Raw genomic sequence first — 19,860 nt, 5'->3', positions numbered from 1 at the left:
CGAGTCAGTGGAGAAGCGCGGCTTCTATTTTAGTGCAGGACTCCGGCCACGGTGCTCTGGCGGACAGAGGGGCTCACCAACCTCACCTTCTTGGGAAAGCACTGGACTCTGCTGTGAAATCCAAGTCCTCGTCCCCAGGCACCCTGGCTACCCACCCTTCCCACCTTCCCATAGCTCTTGCTTTTAGGTTACAGGATAGCACCAAGCTCTGTGTGGCAAGAGTCTCCTGAATTTCTCCTAAAAATCATTCTGAGTACTCTCCTTTGGAGGTTGGCAAGAGTGGCCTCTATCAGACTGTCAGAGGGATGACTCTGTAGGTGGCACGGTCATGTGGGCACCCTGGTCTCATGGGTGGCCTTGGGTGACCACTTTGTAGTCACAGACCTCACTCATTCATCGAACCAGTGGTCACTGAGGACCTACCCTGTATCACACATGGGTGGCCGGCACTGGCGTCCCACTAAGGGACCACTGGCAAGGAAATGTGGAACCACCTCGGGACTCTCAACTCCAACCCGACCGAAGTGGGTGGCTGTAGGTTTACCTGCGAAGGACCCTGGAGTGAGGAGCAGATAGGCTCTTGCTGTCCCCTCGCCGGCCCTGTGGAAATGCAAAGGCAAGTCCTCCCCCACCTTTCTAGCGACTTCACCAGGAATAGTGGTCATTAGGGACGTGAACTTTGCATAGGACAAAGCTTCAAGACTAGTTTTCCCAGCATCTCCCCTGATACGGTCTAAGAGGTAAATTAGTCCTGGCAGCAGAAGGAACAGCAGGAGAAATAAGTGACTCATCATTTAGAAGCCCAAAATTTTTCACCAACAGATGGCAGGTGGTTTTAACACAACAGTCCTTGCCCTGAAACCACCTGGGGATCCAGCCACCAGCCGGTAAGCCAGGGCAGTCCTGATGAAGAGATGCAGGTGAACTTGACTGTGGGCCAGCAGTCGCTCCAGAGATCCCGCAGAAAATATTCCACAAGCAAAGAAACGTAGACAAGCCTTGAGGTTTCCATGACCATGAAAAACCTTAAAGTCTAGTGACCGATCACTGTCCCAGGCATGCATTACAAAAGGACGCACTCCAGGAACTAAGTTTCGCTTTTGTCCATGCACTTTACCACCATGTCCAGTGGGTTTCTAGTGTCAAATGAAGCCATGCTGCCCCAAGGGGCAAAAAAAGTTTCTCTTTACACAGTTTTTTAATAAGTTGAGATAAAAGGGCACACGGTTTCCTGTAGTTTGAGGTGTATCTTAGACGAGCCTTTTATATGGTAAGAGGATCTACTTTCTTACCTTTTAAACGGGGTTGCAAAGAAAACTAGATGACTCGACTTCAGCCTTAGTTGGGAGTCATTCTGCGAAGCAAGCAGGAACATCTGTTTCCACAGTGCACGGCGAAACACACCACCATCAAGTGCAAGGTTTGGAGCCCGTTCACCCTTGCCTGGAGCCAGAACCAGCCCAAACCCAGCCAAGGTCAGAGGCCACTGCGGAGGAGTTGGCGAAACCCAAGCGGAGCCTCCTTTTGGTGACTCACTCACACACAAGACAGTAACTCACGTTGTAAAAATAAAATTGGGTGTTTGGTTTTTCGTCTGCACGGGTGGTGTGACATTTTCCCTTCCCGAGCAGGGCAGCGTCTGGCGGCCCTCTCTGACGCCCCTCTGTGTTCCTCTACCTTCACACCGTGGAGGAAGCGGCATCGCTCCTGAACGATTTATGCGGAAGATCAGATCTCTGGAGGTATTTCTGGACACACTTGAATCCTATCCCAGGAGGCTGAACCACTGATAGGACAACCACTGATGGGTACGGTTAAGCAAGCCTCACTCCGAAGGTCTGCTGTGCTGGGGTGGGGGGCACTCTGGGTGCTGTGTTGAGAGTTGATGGGGGCGCGGGGGTCTGGTTGGGAGATGGAAGGCCAGCTCTGGCCGTTACCAGTGACCAGGCAAGAGATGACCTGGGCCAGAACAACAACCATAGATGTCGTGAGAGGTGTCAGATTCTGGACACATTGTCGGTTAAGGGGGGCAAGAAAAGGCAAGATAGCTTTTGGGATCCACCCAAGTGGATGTCACTTGACCATATCACCACGGGGCACTGTTCCTGCAAAAACAAGCAAACAAACACGTCAGCCATGAACCTGTGCTGGGCAGGGAGAAGCACCGACCAGCAAAAATATTCGTAGGAAAGAAGTGCATGAGTGCTTTCGGATAAAGTGTACAGAGAATCCCAAAGCCATTGATGGCTTTAATTGAGAAGAGATGCAACTGAAATTGTCACTCTTTCACCGAACATCAGTTAATCACCATCTAAGTCTCGGGGTATGATTCCTGACCAAGGTTCCTTAATAAACCTGGCTCCAGTAAAATAATACGTTGTTTATATCCCCCTCCTCCCTTTCCTGCCTGCCTCTGTTCTGTTCATTCAAACCCAGCAGCTGATTCGGGATGCATTTCTTCTTGGGAGGGCAAAGAAAACCACTGTCCTTTGACCAAATTAACAAAGCTTCCAAATTTCAAGATTTTCATGCCCACCTGTTTTTTACAATGAGGAGATCTGTGCAGTAAAGCCCTGGTCCTTTTCGTGAGCAGCTGAGGATGGCACCTTCTGGCATCTGCCCTGTGAGGGAGAGGTAAGTCTGCTCTGGTTGGTGAGTGCCACGGACAGACACACTGGGTCGGCTCCAGCCCCAGCCCCCTGGCACCCAGAGTGGCCAGCCACTCGCAGACAAACCATGCGAGAATGGTAGCAGCTCTTCTCCTCCCAACTGGGAGGTACAGTCTGGGAATTACCCGCCATCCCCACTCCAACCCTGCATCTAGCTTTGGGATGCTGCAGTGTCCACCTAGACCAGACTTAAATGTACCAAGTCCCAAAGCCTCTGGATCTAAACTCTAGAGGGTTTATTAGTTTCCCCAACCCAGCCTGGGCCTCAGCTTGCTCTTTGTCACCTTTTTTTTTTTTTTAAGATTTATTTATTAGAGAGAGAGCACACACAAGTGGGGGGCCTGTGGGGGAGCAGGGAGAAGAGGGGCAGAAGGAGAAGCAGGCTCCCCGCTGAGCAGGGACCCCAAAGTGGGACTCCATCCCAGGACCCCAGGATCACGACCTGAGTGGAAGGCAGACGCTTAACCGACTGAGCCACCTAGGTGCCCCGCTCTTTGCCTTCTTAATGGAGCTCCCAACCCACCTTCATCTTATTCAAATCATCTGTAACAATTTCATTCAACAAGTATATACTAAGAACCTATATGCCAGGTACCTATTAGGTCTATCAATGAACAGAGCAGAGCAAAAGTCCCTGCCCGTATGGAGGTTACACTCGAATGTGGGGATACAGAAAAAGAACAATAAACAATAAATAATACAATGTGGTGGAAAGGGATACATGTGATGGAAAACAGGAAAACCTAGCAGGGTAAGGCGGATCTGGAGAGCATGGGGGGTGCGGTAGAGGATGAGGCGTCACATGGTGGTCAAGGCCGACCTAATCGACAAAGTAGCATCTGGGCAGAGAACTTGAAGGAGGTGGGGGGCCGGAGGAGGGGGGATAAGTGGGGGGAGCCTGTTCCTGGCAGAGGGGATGCAGAGGCCCTAAGGAGTGAGTACATCCAGCGTCTTAGAGGAAGGGTCCCAGGCAGGGTGGCTGGAATGAGGGAGGGTGGAGCCATCAGACATGGGGGTGGGGCAACAGATCAGGCACAGATCTTAAAAAGAAGTAGTACTACTTTTATTGTAAAAACACTATTAAAGTAAACGCTAACCCATAATATGCATCATCATCGATCATTTTTCCGGGCAGGAGAGGCTCACTCTTACAGAATCCATTGCGCTCTGTCCCCCAAACAAAACACACGCCTTTTTTTAAATGGAAAATTTAGAAACTATAGAGAAGATTGAAGAGGAAAATAAAAATCACCCATAATCCTTTCAGTCAGAGATCATTGTTATTAATATTTTGGCATGTTATTTCTTTCTTAAAGATTAAATTCATTTTGCACATTACTTTCTTGCCAGTAGGCACACATACATTTAACATTTGTAACCCTAACAAACACAGGGGCTTTAGGTTCTTTTTTCCAAATTTCTCCAGTCTTCATAATGATTTTAAGGCTGAGTAATATTTCAACATGTTGCTGCACTATAACTTATTAAGCCATTTTCTTCTGTGGAACATTTCTATGTTTCCAGCTTTTGCTATAGAAGTCGATGCTTGAAGCTTCATCTATGTAGCTTTTTGCATCTTTTGAATGATTTCTTTAGGACAATTTCCAGAAATAGGATTGGTAGGTCAAATTATCTAAAAAAAAAAAAAAAGACAAAAACTTGTGGATTTTGCTTTGCTTTTCAAAGTATTATATGGCAAGCTCCCCAAGTTTCATTATGGTACCACCAGCTTCGAGGCTACTGCTTTGGATATAATGTCCCTTACTTTTGTTGGTTGAAAATAAAAACAAAGTTTTTTTCTAATTTTGCACATCTTTGATTGCTATTGAATATTAAAAATCTTAACGTGTCTTTCAAAATATTTTTAACGTTAAAGTAAAAAAACCGAAGGTGCAGTTAATTCGTTGTCATAATCTGGGGCAATTAAAGCCAAGGCAAGCTGGGGCTGATAGTCGGCTGAGAAGGAAATTTCTTTGTTCTCAATATTCCTATTAATTGATCTATGCATTCTACCTGATACAAGTATTACACTTTTCAAAATACATATAGTCATGAACTGAACTCTATGCATGTTGGATTTTCTGAATCAAATCTTAGTTAAATACATATCTTTTCATTGAGCCAACAAAATAACCATGTGCACACATCGGACGTGGGGCATAAGGATGAATCAGACAGGTCTTTGCTCTCAAGGAATTTTCAATCTAGTGGGAAGAATCATGTAGATAAAAAATATATATACCATATGTGGTAAGTACTATACTAGTCTTTTACCTCATTTGGCTATAGTTTGAAACCAACTAAATACAATAGTGGCAGAAAATAGCCTTTCTGATTTACAACAAATGGTCCCGGAAGAATATCTGAATGCTCAACTTCACTGGTCAAAAACATGAGCTTTCAGTCTGAGGACCTGGGCTACCCAGACCCTGTCTCCTAATGCCTTCTAATTTGGGTTTTAAAAGAGGGCGGAAAGAGGTGGGAGAGGCAGACTGAGGCAAAGGCCAGGCTGGGAGCGCATTTACACTGGAGAGGGGCCATGGAGGGGACACCCCTGGGACTTACTGCAATGCTCTTGGACTGGGTCCTGGCTCTTCAGGCTGCACGATGCTGTTCAAATCGTTCCCCACCAGGCGGGGTCAGCCAAGGCATCTGGTAGCAGCCAGTCCAGATTCCTCAGTCCCATCCTGTAGGAAGTCAAGGCGTGAGCCACAGACACCTGCTCGTGAGAGAAGAAATCAACAGTGCACACACCCATAGTCGACCCCGGAGACCACCCTTCATTTTCAGGCAGAGGAGTGTGTCGGATAGAGCGGGAGAGAGTGTAGCTGTCGGACAAGCACTGGGGAAACGCAGACCATCACCAACAAACCTCTGACTCGGCGTGGCCGGAAACGCCTCCAAATGGCTTCTGAACTCCAAGACAGTGTCCAGCGGGCAAAATTGAATAATAGATTTTAAAGGTCGGGGCGGTGGGGTGGGGAGGGCAGGGGCTCAGCATCTAAAGGGCCCTAGAGCTTTTTTTTTTTTTTAAGATTTTATTTATTTATTTGAGAGAGAGAGAGAGAGTGCGCACAAGCAGAGGGAGGGACAGAGGGAGAGGGAGAAGCAGACTCCCAGCTCATGACCTGGGATCATGACCTAAGCCAAAGGCGGACGCTTAACCAACTGAGCCACCCAGGCGCCCCAGGCTCTAGAGCTTTTTAAAAAGATCTGCTCCAGATCTTCTGAATTAAAGTCTCTGGGGTTGGAGGCTGGGAACCACGGGTTTAGAAACTCCCCCAGTGCTAAGGATCAGCCAGGCTCGGAACTGCTGGGCAGGGCTGGGTCATGTCCAGGTCCCTACTAACAGCTGTGGTCTCTGAGTCTCTTCATCCCAGTCTCAACAGGCCAGACCAGTGACTGGCCTCTGGACCTGCACCCCAGGGCAGGCCTGCTCTCAAATGTCCCCTGGGGCTTCCTCCTCACAGGGCCGATCCCCCCTCTACTTGTCAGGAGCTGCCCCGTCCCAGTGTCAGCCCCAGCTTCTGCAGGAAGGGAAGCTTCTCCTTGCCCCGAGCTGCTCCAGCTCATTATCCCCCTCAGGTTCTCACAGAAGAAACAGTTCCATGTGGAGTCCAGAGAGCACAGTACTTGGCATCAAAAGTCCCGTGTTCCACGGAGTGGGTCATACTCTGCTTCAGTCTTCCCACCCACAAATGCAAACGACTGTTTCCCAAGGGGCTGTTGTGAAGAATCAGATGACGTAATGCTTACTGAGAAAGTCTGACATCTGTAAAAACATGTACAAATGTTTGTCTTTATTCTAGGAACCACCCATCTTCTATCATTGCTATTGCTCTCTTCATGTGTCCACAGACGTTTACTGAGCAGCTGCTTTGGGCCAGGTCCTGGGGGATGCAAGGGTGAAGACATGCTCACTGGCCTCCAGGACCTCCAGGCAGGTTGCACACAGAAAACTAGAACATCATGGGATTAATGCAATGTTCTCAATGGTGCCGGGCACAGAGCAGGCGCTCAGTAAGTGCTTGTGGAATTAATGAATACATTAAAGGGTGCTAGGGCATCACAGATTGAGGATGGGGGAATGTTCTGGAAAGTACTGTGGGAGCTGAGGCTCAGAGGGATGTGTAGGGGAGAACCAGCCAAGGGAGGAGCAACCTCTTAGAACGGGTGCACAGCCGGCCTCTTTCTCCAGGCCGCGAGGCCCTTCGACAGCAGCCTGCGACTCATTCATCCTCATGCTGCGCTGGGTGCCCAGCAATGGGTCCTGCACATGGTGGGCGCCAACCTCCCCCAGATGAAACTGTGAAAGATCCTGCTTTCAAAACAAAACAATTGCTTAACCTCAAAGGTGTAACGCTAACTTGGGTCACTTGGGTCATGAGCGCCCTTCAGCCAGTTCACGGCGATGTGTCCCATCACCTTGCCGTCTCCAGTGAACCTGGCAGAATTTTCAGTGTCCTCACTAGTGCTCTGTGTAGAGCTGGTCAACGCAGGTTGGTTCAGTCCATTTGCTTGGTCCTCAGCCACATCGAGCAGCACATGTCTCTCCTTGCCTTAATCAAGATAATATATTCTTAGCAGGGAGGGCCGCCGTGGAGACAGGTGGGTTCCTGTTCTCTAAACATTTCATTTTCACGAGAGCAGAAGCCGGGTCTGTAGCTGAGACAGCCGCCGTATAAGTAATCAATACTCTAGTGGTCCTTGCTTGGGCCTCTTTCAGGGACTCTGTTTCTTAATGAAAATACCGTGACCTGGGCTCAGAAAATCGAACTGAGGCAGAGCGTAACCCTGGTAACACTGTGACCTCCGTCCTTGGATATATCCAAGAAGAGAAATGGGGCTTTGGGACCAGGGTGGTTTACACAATCCCTGTCTGAAGACAGAGGCTCGGCAATCTCTCAGGACCCTTCCAATTCTCTGAATCCACAGCGCACCAGGGGTGGGGTCTTGATTACTTGTAACTGGAGATTTTGCTCAAAGCAAGCACCACTGCCAAGCTGAAAGCATGAACAGGCTCCTTTCTGCAAAACTCTCAGATCTGAGGTTTGAGTTCAGTAATTGTCCTTGAGCGCTCTGACGTGGCCGGCTACCCAGCCTGAATGGGACCGTGTTCCCGCACCATCTGCACCTGGGACCAGGTGAGCAAGCGAGGCTCACAGACAGCCTGACCAAGCTCCAGACCCTCCCGGGTACAAGTGGTCCCTTATTTAATGCCTAGCCCGTGCCCAGACCAGTCCTACAACAGGACAGGGAGCTGGACGGGTGGGTGTGTGTAGAGCTTGCTGTACAAGGCAGATGACATTTTCTCGGCCTGAAGGAGATCACAGAATTAGGAAATATTTAGTTTATAGTCTATACAGAATGACCCATACAGAATGATCTGCCTGCTGCCCCAGGTTGTTCAGCTCCCCCCAATACTGTTCAAACTCTACCTCATTCACCTGCATTTCCTCTCCTTCATTTTTTAGGATTACTTGAATTTTTCTTATTTATTTATTAGCTGTTTTCCCAACCCCAATACAAGGTCTGAGACCTTGCCTGTCTGGACCCCTGCTACCCCCTGTCTGGCTGCTAAACATGTATTAAATACATGAATGGATGTCCCACACCCAAGGGCACAGCCCCGGCCCCCTGGGTTTGGGCCTCTTGAAGATGGCAAGCAGAAGGTGCCAGAGGAAGTGGGATCCCCAGCTTCCTCGAGTCTCTTCTGCACACCGGAGCTGCTGACTTCACCTCAAACAACCAGAGATAGCCTGAGCAAGACTTATGCAAGCTGCTGGGGCAAAATGAGCTCTGTGTGTAGGGCGGTGCATGTTGAAGCACGTGTATCCTTGGGCCAGATCCCCTGGGCTCAATCCGAGGCCTCCCACCTGCCAGCCAGGTCACCTGGGGCAAGGTATGGCTCCCCTCTGTGCCTCAGTTTCCCAGCGTTTTAGTTAGTGTACTGAGCTCCCAGGGTTGTGAGAATTGAACAGGCTGGCACACGAGGCACCTAGAACCGGATCTGGCACACGGTGACTTCTCTTGTCAACAGCAAAGAACACGGTGGAGATTCTCTGGCCTGAGCTCAAATGTCATCTTAGAGCCAGAGGATGTTCCTGAGCAGGGCGCTGGGTCCATCTCCAGTGATCTGCTCCTCGCCCCCCAACATGCCCCCTCTGGGTCCCTCCCCACAGGCCCTCTGCCACTCCACAGCCACCTGCCGTGTTGCCTGGAAGAGGGGGGCAGCTGGTCACAGGCCAGGCCACCCCCGGTGAGTAAACCAGGTGGACACTTGGACTCTGACCAGAAACGTGCGGCCAAGACCCCACCTCTGCAAATCGTCCTCTAACACCGACGTGAGTTCAGATCTCTGGAGCCCCTGGCTATGAAGTGTCTGAGGGCAGAGCTTTTCCCTGAGCAGCAGGAGGGAGAGGAGAAGGTCTGCATTTCGCCCGAGCGCCTCCACCTCTGGCCTGACCCCTCTCTGTGACACAGCTGAGAACTTCCTCCAGCGGCTGCTGCTGAGCACAGGGCGAGTGCCAGCTGGTGGGGGAGGGACGGAGGCTGCAACTGAGCCGTGTCTGTGTCTACGAGGAACTTCACAGGTAGACCCTCCTTTGATCTTCAGGATGTTCTTCTGAGGCAGACGTCATCCCGGCCCGTGTCCGGATGAGGCAGGTGGGAATTCAGAATGTGACCTTGGCCAGCGCACGAGTGTCTCCGATGCTCAGTGATGACCGGGACAGCGGTGGCAGAGGGTGGGTGGGCTTGGGGGGGCAGGAGGGGCGCAAGTCTCCAGTCCATGTAGGAAGAAACACCTTCCCTCCCACCCCCAGCTGGGAAGCCCTGCCAGAGTTCAGAGAACGTTTCCATTCCCTTCCAGGGGTTTCTCCAGGTTGTCATCACAGCAATGATGAGACAATTAATGGCATTTAATATCTCCTAATCAAGTCCACAGTTTCCACGTGTAGGATGATTCCTGGTGCCAAGGTCCACGATGTCTCCTAAGGAGGCTGACACAGAGAGCCTGTGCCGGGTCTGGAAGAACGTTTCCCACAGCCGGGCTACACCGTGCCGACGTGCTGGTGGCGGGGACCAGGGGCCAGCTCTGGGGTGAATCGAAGAAAACATAGCTGCCTTCACCAGGCAGGAGGTTCCTGCTCCCAGAGGAGTGTGGGACCTCTGCCTGAGGAAGTCAAGAAAGGCCACATAGAGGGGCTCGCCCTGCCGCTGAGTCTTGAAGGACCAAACAGGTGTTTGCCAGGCAGAGAAGCAGGTAGGGAACAGCCTCCAGGCAGTAGGAAGAGCATGTGCAGAAGTTTGGAGTCAGGGAAGGGCCTGCCCTGCCAGGAATGAAGAGCACGGAGTGACTGGAGGGTCCTCCCGGGACAGTGGGAGGTGAGGTGATGGAAAAGGGCCTTGCAGGCCCCACTGAGGAGGGGGCGCTGCTCCCTCCCGGCAAAGGAGAGCCGGTTCTTTAAAACAGGAGTGTTTCATGTCCCAGATCAGAAGCTGGTTCCAGAAGGGCCTCTTGGCAGCTATAGGAAAGGTAGCTGAGGGTCAGACAGACCGGAAGCAGGAGCATGGGTTTGGAAGGCCCGAGCTAATGCCGGGGCAGCATCAGGCGTGGCCTCGCTCCAAGCCGCTGGGAAGTTACTAAGGTTCTTTATTATAAAGGGTGGCGTGGAGCTTTTGTATTTACAGTCATGCTGGTAGGTCAGCATCACTGTCTTAGCGCAACCCGGAGGGCCAGCTTGCACAGAGTGGGGCCGGGGCGGCAGTGGAACCAGACCCCAGCCAGCCGCCCATCCTGCAGCCCGGGCCAATCCACCACGGTCACACCGGTGGAGATGAGCCTGAGTGCAGCTGAGACCTTCAGTGGCCATGGACAGCAATCCTCCCTGACCTCTGCCTCTGTTTCCGCATTCACAGAAAGAGACACATCTCCCCTGATGCCAATATGATGAATAACGCAGGCGATGACTACCCTAAACAGTTGTGGTGTGCCAGGCATTGAAATACAAGCTTTCTGTGGGTTCTCTGTTTTAACCTCATGACCATCCTAGGGGCAGGCTCTAGAAGGGCAAGCAAAAGCCAGAATGACAGAAGGGTCCCTGCAGAGAAGGGACAACCAGTTCAAAATCATCTGAACTCTGAAATCCCCAACCGGCTGCTCTGTTTTGATAACAGAGTACATCATGTAGAGAAATCTCTTCCTCCCCACCTCTCTCGTCCCTCCACATCCCACCAGAAAGCAGAGTGGGCTTTTTTGAAGGCCTCTAGTACATACTCTTTGTCTATCAAAATGTCTGCTGAATATTTATCACACGGAAAATAAAAGCTCTTCATTAATCGATGGGGTGGCCTTTCTTTGGGGACTTTCATTTCTACCCAACCTGGGAAGTGACTCTAATGTTGAATGAAGTGGTCTGCGGCCTTCACGGTGTGCTCATTAGTTACGCTCCTCAATTCGTGGTTTTAAAAAGACATTGAACTCTGCAGGTGCACACTGAATTCCTCGCCTAACACTCACCCCTCTATAACGAGGCCCTAGAGAGTGACTTGGAAGCCAACTGGTTCACGCCAAGCATTTACCTCACAGAATCATATTTGGGGGGGAAGGCAGGTGTGAGCTACAGCTAGTCCAATGGATTGGAGGTAAGTCCATGCAGGATTCTACTGTTATTAACTTAGGAAGACGACTCAGCTGGCAAAGTTAACTAAGAGCAGAAGGATTCTAAACAACTGCTTTTGCAAACTTTCTCGTGTACCATTTCAAGAAATGCTGCATGACTCGCTGTTAGCAGGTGTCTTCAAGGGTGGAGATTTGTGTTGCCAAGTTGGGGAAGGAGAACACTTCTTTGTTCCTCTATGAAAAGGCCAACAGAAAGTCGAACCATCGCTGGGGCCATATGCCAGAGAGCTGTCCCATGCAGTGTCTGAGAAAGAGAGGATCTTGGGGTTTGGTCAACCCTTGCACATGATCTAGAGGCCAAAGGGTGTCAGCGAGGAAAATGGCCTCAGGGCAAAGCTACGCCAGAGTGGGGACCAGAGAGGAGAGTCTCTGAGGCCCTTGGCATATGGCAACTGTGGCTTCCCTGGGAAGCCATGGGTATATAGGAGATGCTGTTTCCTCTCTGGTCTTGAAGCAGGGTCAGGAACTGCTGAGAAAAACGCCCATCAGAATTCTGTGGTCCTGGCCTCCGAGGGAAAGGTGGGCCACGTACCTCTCCCAAGATCAGCCTCCATGGCTTACTGGTAAACCTGAAGTATTGCCTAGAATGAGGTTAAGAGAGATAGCAGAAATGCCTGACCCAGGGCTCTCAGAAGACACCCCAACACACTGCGGAGTGGTAGAAGGACCCCTGGCCTCAGCACTGGGAGACCTCCCCCCTCCAGTCCTGACCGTCACATACCAGCTCAGCAAACACATGCCTGGAGCCTTTGTGAATCTCAGCCTCCTCTACAAAGTGGGGATAATGTCAACACTCTGCTCAACACTTTCCAGAGCAGGTCCGAGGAACCAAAGAGAGAGTAAATGCAGAAGCCCTTTGTACACTGTACAAGCCTGTGCCCACGCCAAGTTAGGAGCTAAATGTCTCAGTGACCCTACCCACCCGAGCCTCTGCATGGGGCCCCGAACTGCTTGTGGGACTGGATCTGAACCCCAGCGTCTCCTGTTTCTGCTTGACCAAATCCCTGCCAGAACAGTCCTTCAAGCCTGGGTGTTGATGTTAATTTTAAGGTTCCCCAGATATTCATCTAAAATTGGTAAATCTTTACAGCACCATAGATGCTGAAAGGTGTGCTCTGGAAAACAAACAAAAAAGGATCCACCATGTCTGTGCCAGAAAACATCTAGTGTTGTCGGAATATGGGAGGGCAATACTGGTCCCCTGCCCAGACCTGGTTTCTAAAGCAAAATCTAGCCCTCTCTTGCGCAATCATCAACCAGAAGGTCAAGGTTGAGAAGGCCCCTGAGCCATTTTCTTGTGGAGGGAAGGTGGAAGCCAAGACCAGCTGTCTCAGAAACCAAGGGGAGTTGCAAGGCAACCAGGGGGTCATCTGCCCAAATATAGAAAGAAAACCTTTACCTAGATTCTGCTTCCAGAAGGGATTCACAGTTTGTACTGGTAAAACGATTTCCTGGCTGAGAGCTGACCTACATTGCTGTCCCTGCCCACATTGGTAATTGTTTACCACGGGGGGCCTGTCCTTTGGCCACCATCCTTCCTCTGGTTTCCAGGCTGTTAATTGGTTTCCAGTGGTTCTGTTGCACCAACTGTACTGAATCCCTCCCTGTGATCTGTTCACTGGCTTCCTTGAGCATGCTCAGGGAAACAGACGCCCCCAAAGGCATCATAGTGGCCCCAAAGAGGCATTCCTCTCACAAAAACTATCTTTGAAGATGGGGTCGTTTGTCTGTTCTTGAAAAATGCTTGCGACCCCATGGTCATGGAGAAAGGAGAACATGGGGCCGGGGCGTAGGGGGCGGGGGGGGGGCGGAGTAAGATGGGAGGCAGGCAGGTGGAATTGATGGAGAGGTTCTCTGCTTTCTAAAGACCAAAGATTAATCAAAGCAGGAAAGAACTGTGCGGGGCAGAGAGGGAAGTTGGCATGAATGCCTCACTTAAGGAGAGGCAGGGAAGCGCTACGCTCTCGGTTGGGAAGCCAAAAACTCTACAGTATAAGGAGGGTCACAAAGCAAAGTGCTTTTAGATAAGTCTCAGGTGCAAGTCCTTACCCGGGACGGAGTCCAGTCTTTCCATTCTCCAGAGAAGGAGACTAGATCAGAGAGGGAGAAGTGACTTGGCTGATTAGTGGAAGAAGCATCTGGACTAGCTCCTCAGGCTTCCTGACGCCCGAGCCAATGGTCTTTCGACTCATTGGACAAATGCCACTTATGCCTTCCCCTCTAGAGCCCCGTGTGGGTTTTTATCTGTTTTATTCACAGCTATGTCCCGAGTGCCTTGGGAAATGCCTGGTATACAGAAAGAAATCAATCCTATCTTTGGAATAAAAGAATGCCCTATTGACCTTCAGGCATCATGGATTTGGGATATATCTGGCTGCTTTAGGGCTCTGACCTATAAGGGCATTATGTGGGAACTTTTCTTTTCCATGCTAATCACAGTCCAGATTCAGCACCTTGAGGAGGGACACTGTTGTGACCGGCTGGAGGGCTGCCCGCCCCCATGTGCTCCATGTCGATGCGGGACTGGAGGCAAAGGAGGGCAGAGGAAATTGTGAATTGTTCAAAGGCCTTTTAGTTAAAGGGATTCAGTGAAGAAAGAAGAGCCCGTGTGGCACAACTAGGGGGGCTCACGGCCTCAAGATCAAGGCCAGGAGAGGAAAGAAAGGGGCTCCAGCATGTGCGGCTGGGGAAGGATGGCTCAGTTCAGGAGCACTGAGTAATGAGCCGAGGCCCCGCTAGAATCAAGAGAAAAAGGCGAGTCAGAGGTTTTCTTCTGATAGATGATTACAGAGGTTGGGGGACATATCGGCTTTTAGGACATGCTGCCGGATGTCACTGTGATTCGTTCGGTGCGAGGCCTCTGGTGAGCAGTGCACCCCAATTACAAGTGTTCCTGTGGGAAAATACAATCTGCACCATGAAGATCCTCTTTATAGCCTCTTTTCCAGGGATGTGTTGGGCTGGAAAGCAGGGCTGTCTATGCTTCTGCATCTCAACAGAGTCCTGGGCACTGCAACAAAGCCCAGCTTTAACCAAGCGCTTCGGAGGGGAATTAATTTTGGAGGGCAGGACAGTGATGGTAGAGAGGCTATAGACGCAGGTGGAAGCAGGACCTCAAGGAGGAGGGGGGGAGGGCTTTCTGTTCAGGGGCTGTCAGGCAGCAGACCTTTGGCACTCGGCGTCCGGAGGCTGTTCCATCATCCGGAGACCTCAGAACTCTTGTCCTGGGGTAAATCAGGCCATGGGATGCTGCACTGGGACTCAGCCTGTGCCCTGGGTGCTGAAGGTTTGGTCAGATCCTTGCCAGTCCACAAAAGTCCCTGAGTCCGATTCCCTGGTTAGAAAAGCAAAGCGGTATGAAAAGTTCCCCTACTCTAATCAGCACTGAAGAAATTAAATGAAAGGAGCACGTTTAAAGTTTAACAGCCCACCCTTCATACTCACGTTCACTGCTTAGGAGTCTGCCAGCAATCTTCGGTGTGGGGCAGGACGGGCTCGACCTTCTGGCTGGAATGAGGATGGTCCAGGAGTCAAGGGAAGGCCCAGACTCCGAAGGAAGAGAGTGCAGTTAAGAAATCCTGTTGCTGTTTTAGGATATCCATTAGAAACTAGACTAAGATTTAGCCCAAGACATAGCCATATGTTTCGAGTCAACATTTAGGATTTTATTTTGAGGGAATGAAGTTAGGCATTGACGTTCACCTTTCCCTCCATCCCTCACACTGACACTGAATAATGCAGCGTGCAGTTTCCACAATCGTGGGTAACAGGCTACTCCGTGTACATGCCTTTTAGCTGGAGACTGGCTAGGAAGCCCACACGGTGTGCGGTTCCTCCCAGCAATCTGCTTTAACCAAGGTCAGGCAGTCCCCAGAGCGCAGGGAACCAGGGTCCTGTGCCCCCTCCTCCACGCCATCCGTCTGCTGGGATCTGGGTAACCTGTGCATCTGGGCACCGGGGAATGTAGGCTTGCAGGGAATTTCTGAAAGGTGGGAAAGGGAAGTAGGCTTGAGATCAGAGGCACAAGCTTTTTCCTGGGCTCTCGAAAGAGTGCACAGGGCAAGAGCTTGGGAAGGGCTGAGGCTGGCAACCCACACCTCTTTCTCTTCTCCCCTCAGGGCACAGGTTTTATTCTCCCCCCACAAAAGGTAACTTGTAGCATCTCCTGCCTGCTCCGTCACACGGTGTCATGGATGTGGCCTTATCCCGTGCAGAGTTTCAGGGCAGATTTGGCGGGGGGTGGGGGGGGACGCGCGGCGGCAAGATGGACAACTGACTGTTCTAGCCTTGCACCCATCCCCGAGAGAGTCTGGCCAAGGCATTCTATAGGACAGTAAACAACGGAGGTCCCCGCCTATGTTCGCCTCCAGCTCGGCAGAGGTCTGAAATGCCACTCAACAGACACGAGAAGCTCTTTTATCTTCCGGTTTCTTTATTGTGGTATTATACATAGCTCCAAGAGGGCAGGACCAAGGCTCAACTGATGAGGTTCTGTAATGTCGAAGCTGCCTCTGGCTGGCTGTGTGACATCCGGAAAGTCCATTTCCTTCTCTGGTTCTCAAGCTTCTTTGATATCAAAGGAGGACAGCTGAGTCTTTGGTCTATTTCAATGACGCCCCACTAATTAAAAAAAAAAAAAAAAAAAAGGCACCAGAGGGGGGCTTTTCTTCCTTTTTCCACTAGATGGCACTGTGCCTCCAACTGCGGCGGCAGGACCTGGCCCAGTCCGGTGGGTGTTAATACATTTGCTCAGCAGTTTACTTGGCAAAGGCAAGGGTGGTACTTCTCTGTCAGGACCAGGCACCGATGGTGCAATCGGACTTTGCAGGTTGAATCAGGGCAGAACAGGACCTGGTCAGGAACTTGGTTTTAAAGGGATAAAGCTCTGGTTAAGGTTGGGCAGGCTAGGCGGGTCCTAGCGTCTGATCCCCACAGCATCTCCTGTGTTGACGCATGTGTTCCCTGTTTTCGCCAGGACAGCGTCCCAGAGGATTCTGGCACAGGCTCTGGGCTGGACCTCCCTTTGAGGCTCTGCTTTCTAGAATGTCAGCCTCACAGCTCAAAGACTCTGCTTTAAAAGAACCTTAGCGCGAGTCCCGTCTGCTGCATAGTCCCTGCCACGGAGTCCTCGAGCTGAGTGCCCAGGTCACCTGTGACCAGCACCTTCCCTCATGTCTGTTCGAGTCAAAGATAAGACTGACATTCTTTCCTTTCAACTATAATCTTGATTTTTTTTTTTTTCAAAGAGAAGTTCGACTAGCTTAATTCAAATGTTCCAAGAGAACCACATTTTAAAATGTAGCCAGTAAGTCCTTTTTAGAAAATCTGAAACAATACAGTATTGGATAAAAATACTTACAGTCTTTTGTGGGGGGAGAATAAAACCTGTACAGTGTCTAAAATTATGTTAAATTTTGTGCATGTATGTGGGCAAATATTATAAGATAAAGAACAAATAAAAACATAGTTTCGTGTACAGCATTTGTGTCATTATGGGGGAATTTTTTTTTCTTAAAGTTAGGGCCTTCTTAGTTTTGTTCTGATGTGTAAAAAATATCAATAGCAAATCCCTGATGATCAGGATCTACTGACTCCTAAAAAGCTTCCTGAATTTCCCTAAAAATGTGTTTCAGTTTTATAAAACCCCTTTTCAAGCTCTCTGCCTAAAGGTCAGAATTTCCATCAAGAGTGACTGTTCTTGAGTTATTTTTAAAGATTCCCTTTCTGAACCTCACCATTGATGCTTTTCCCACTGATTTTTAAAAAATGCAGTATCTGGGATATAACAATAATTATTTGTTTTTCTCTCTTTAAATTGAAGGCAATATTATATAGGAAAGCTATTTCAGAAAAAATTAATTCATAATCTTACCACTATAAAATAAGTACCTTCCCCATGCATATTCCCACCTGGATGTTGGCCCCATACATAGCTAATTCGGTATAGTTGTAGTCATTTTGCAGCATTCTTCTTTTTAGAAACCTGCCGATATTTTTCCAATATCTGGCTAACATAGTTTCCAATGCCAAAACTGTCAATACCTGATAAAAGAAGCTGCAGAATGATACTCAACCGAAGCTAAAATGATTACCGAACGCAACCTATTTAGTTCTTAGAAATAGTAATATCTCCGGGTTCTGATTAGTGTCAAAGGACAATGAGGCACCCACAGACATGATTCAGCGATCCTTCGCCCAATCCTCAGAGTTAATTGGCCCCTCCTCTGCATTCCCCCCATTTCCCCCCATGTCTCTATGGAGCATATTTGAAGTTTGGTCTCCCTTAACTTACTGTTTACCCATCTGTGTGTGGTTGGCGCTGGGTCGGTGTCTCCTTACCTTTCTCTCCTGGCCCATTGCCGAGCACAGGGATTAAACTCGGAGAGTGAGCGATTCTCAGGAGGGCACCTTCCTGTGTCAGAGACAGTGGGCTGCGATCTGTGGCAGAAACTGGGCTTCTGAAAGAAGGTAAGAAATAAGAAGGAGCCATCTCCCAATGCCCGGAATTAGGGAAGAATTAGAAATATTTCTCAAGTACCAAGAGTCTGCCTTCTGTCTCCCACCTGGCAGGGAGGAATGGTACTAACTGCTGTAGACACATGGGTTTATACTCACCATTCACTGCCCCAGTTCTTCTATAATCTCAGTGATATCCTTTATTGGTCTATGCAAATCTAGAGAATTCCAAACAGTCCCTTTTCTTGGAGTAGTGCTGCCTGCTCACCCGCATACCAGGCTGTCTCCAGCTGCTGGGGCTTCCTGATAAAGGACAAGGGTGCTATCAATTAACTCATGGCAGGAACGAGACAGGGAGTCACTTCAACACCAAATATATTTCGGGTTCCACAAAGGGACTCAGACATCACTTTACAACACAGTATTTTTGCTGTAACTACCTACAAGACAAGTCAAGGCCAGCACTGATGTTTAATTAAAATAAATACGAAATAAACTACTGTTGTGTCCTTAAATTTTGCTGAGAGCAGCCTTGCAGATTCCAGTAATGAGACATGGCAGGCCAGTAATTAAAATGTAAACTTTGCTTCATGCCCCTTGCAGGGTAAGAATGGGCACAGCTCGTTAAAATACTTCCATACAATGGTAATTACTTGATACTTCTCTGCAAGGTTCTATTAAAACATTCCGTGCAACCCCAGATGCCAGGACGAAAGAGATACCTTTTAATAAAGCTCTATCACATAGTCATCTATTTACACCCTGCCTTGACTCAGAAAGGATTGGAGGTAGCCCACAACAATCATGACAGAAGTCGCTGCCATCTGTGATTAACTATTACATGTCAGATACTGTGTTTTATTGGCATTGCCTAGAATCGTACAGAAATCCACCCCTCCAGGAGAAATATTATTAGGGAGATAATCAATGCCAAGGTCCTGGAGTCAGACTATTTGGCTTTAAATCCTGGCTCCATCCCTTACTAGCTGGGACACTCTAGTTGCCTAACCTCTCTGTGGCTCAGTTTCTCATCTATATAATGGAGGTATTAGTGATTACTTCATAAGATTGATAATCGAATGGGATGAACAGGTGAAACATTTACAACAGTGCCCGGTCCATAGGAGAGGCTCCGTTGAGGTCAGGCAGGCAGCAGAGACACCTAGCATTCTTTCAGAAGCCCGTGTGTCCTAAACGGCCAATCCCTGGCAGTTAAGCAAAGCCACGCAGCCAGTCTGAGTTAATAAAATATGAATGCAAGTGACATGTGTTATTTCTGGACACAACACTTAAAGAGCCAGTCCATGACCTTTTAGCTCTTTCTTCTCTGACCCCATGACCCAGGAAGCCACATATTGAGATGGTAGACAGAGGGCACCTGTCTCCCAGAGTCACCAGATGGAGAAGTGCCCAGATGATATACATCAGATTTTGCAAGAGCATTAAAAAAAAAAAAAATCAATGTTTGCCTTATTAAGCCACGGATATTTCCAGATTTCCTTGTTACTGTAGCATAACACACCCTCTCCTGACTAACACAGTTATTGCTGTTCTCATTACCTTCTTTTTGCACTCTGAAGAAACTGAGGGTCAACTAGCCACAGGGAGAACCTCCATTCAAAACCAGGTATCTATTGAACTCCCAAAGCAGCATTATCACACTAATGTTTGCCCTCTCTGGAATCCCTGCAAACTCGTGGGTGCTATGGGAAAAAGTCCATCCTCAGGTAAGCACTGATCGAAATATCAGAGATGGTAACTGTGGGGGAATATGTGTATTTGCCTCCTCTGAATTTGAACCAAATCACCCTTAAAAACTCTAACCAGGAACTGGGAAGGAGAGAAGCTTCAAATTCTTTTATACCCTGATTCTGAAGTTGAAAGTTATCATAAATGGGCTGGTGTGCTAGAGATACCAGTGCCATGGAAATTCGGGAGACTGGGGCAGTGGCAGGGGTGCACAGATGAGGAGCTTGGGTCATCTGACTGCCACGAGAGGACCAGAAGAGCGCCAGACACACAGACCTGGTTTGAATTCAGCCAGCAGGAGTT

General features: G+C 49.3%; 1 long non-coding RNA gene across 1 annotated transcript; it reads right to left on the bottom strand.

Moving 5' to 3' along the window:
• Positions 1 to 1,733: 1,733 nt before the first annotated feature.
• Positions 1,734 to 14,971, bottom strand: LOC118550462 (uncharacterized). The gene is made up of 4 exons (XR_004924567.2): positions 14,797 to 14,971; positions 5,235 to 5,356; positions 2,537 to 2,621; positions 1,734 to 2,105 (listed from the first exon to the last, which is right to left on the bottom strand). It is a non-coding gene; the product is annotated as an uncharacterized LOC118550462 (long non-coding RNA).
• Between the last annotated feature and the right edge of the window lie 4,889 nt (positions 14,972 to 19,860).

This window comes from Halichoerus grypus, chromosome 5 (genome assembly GCF_964656455.1).
Source record: "Halichoerus grypus chromosome 5, mHalGry1.hap1.1, whole genome shotgun sequence".
Lineage (NCBI taxonomy): Eukaryota > Metazoa > Chordata > Mammalia > Carnivora > Phocidae > Halichoerus > Halichoerus grypus.
The sequence above is the reverse complement of the archived record's forward strand: the minus strand, read 5'-3'. Positions and strand labels throughout refer to the sequence as shown.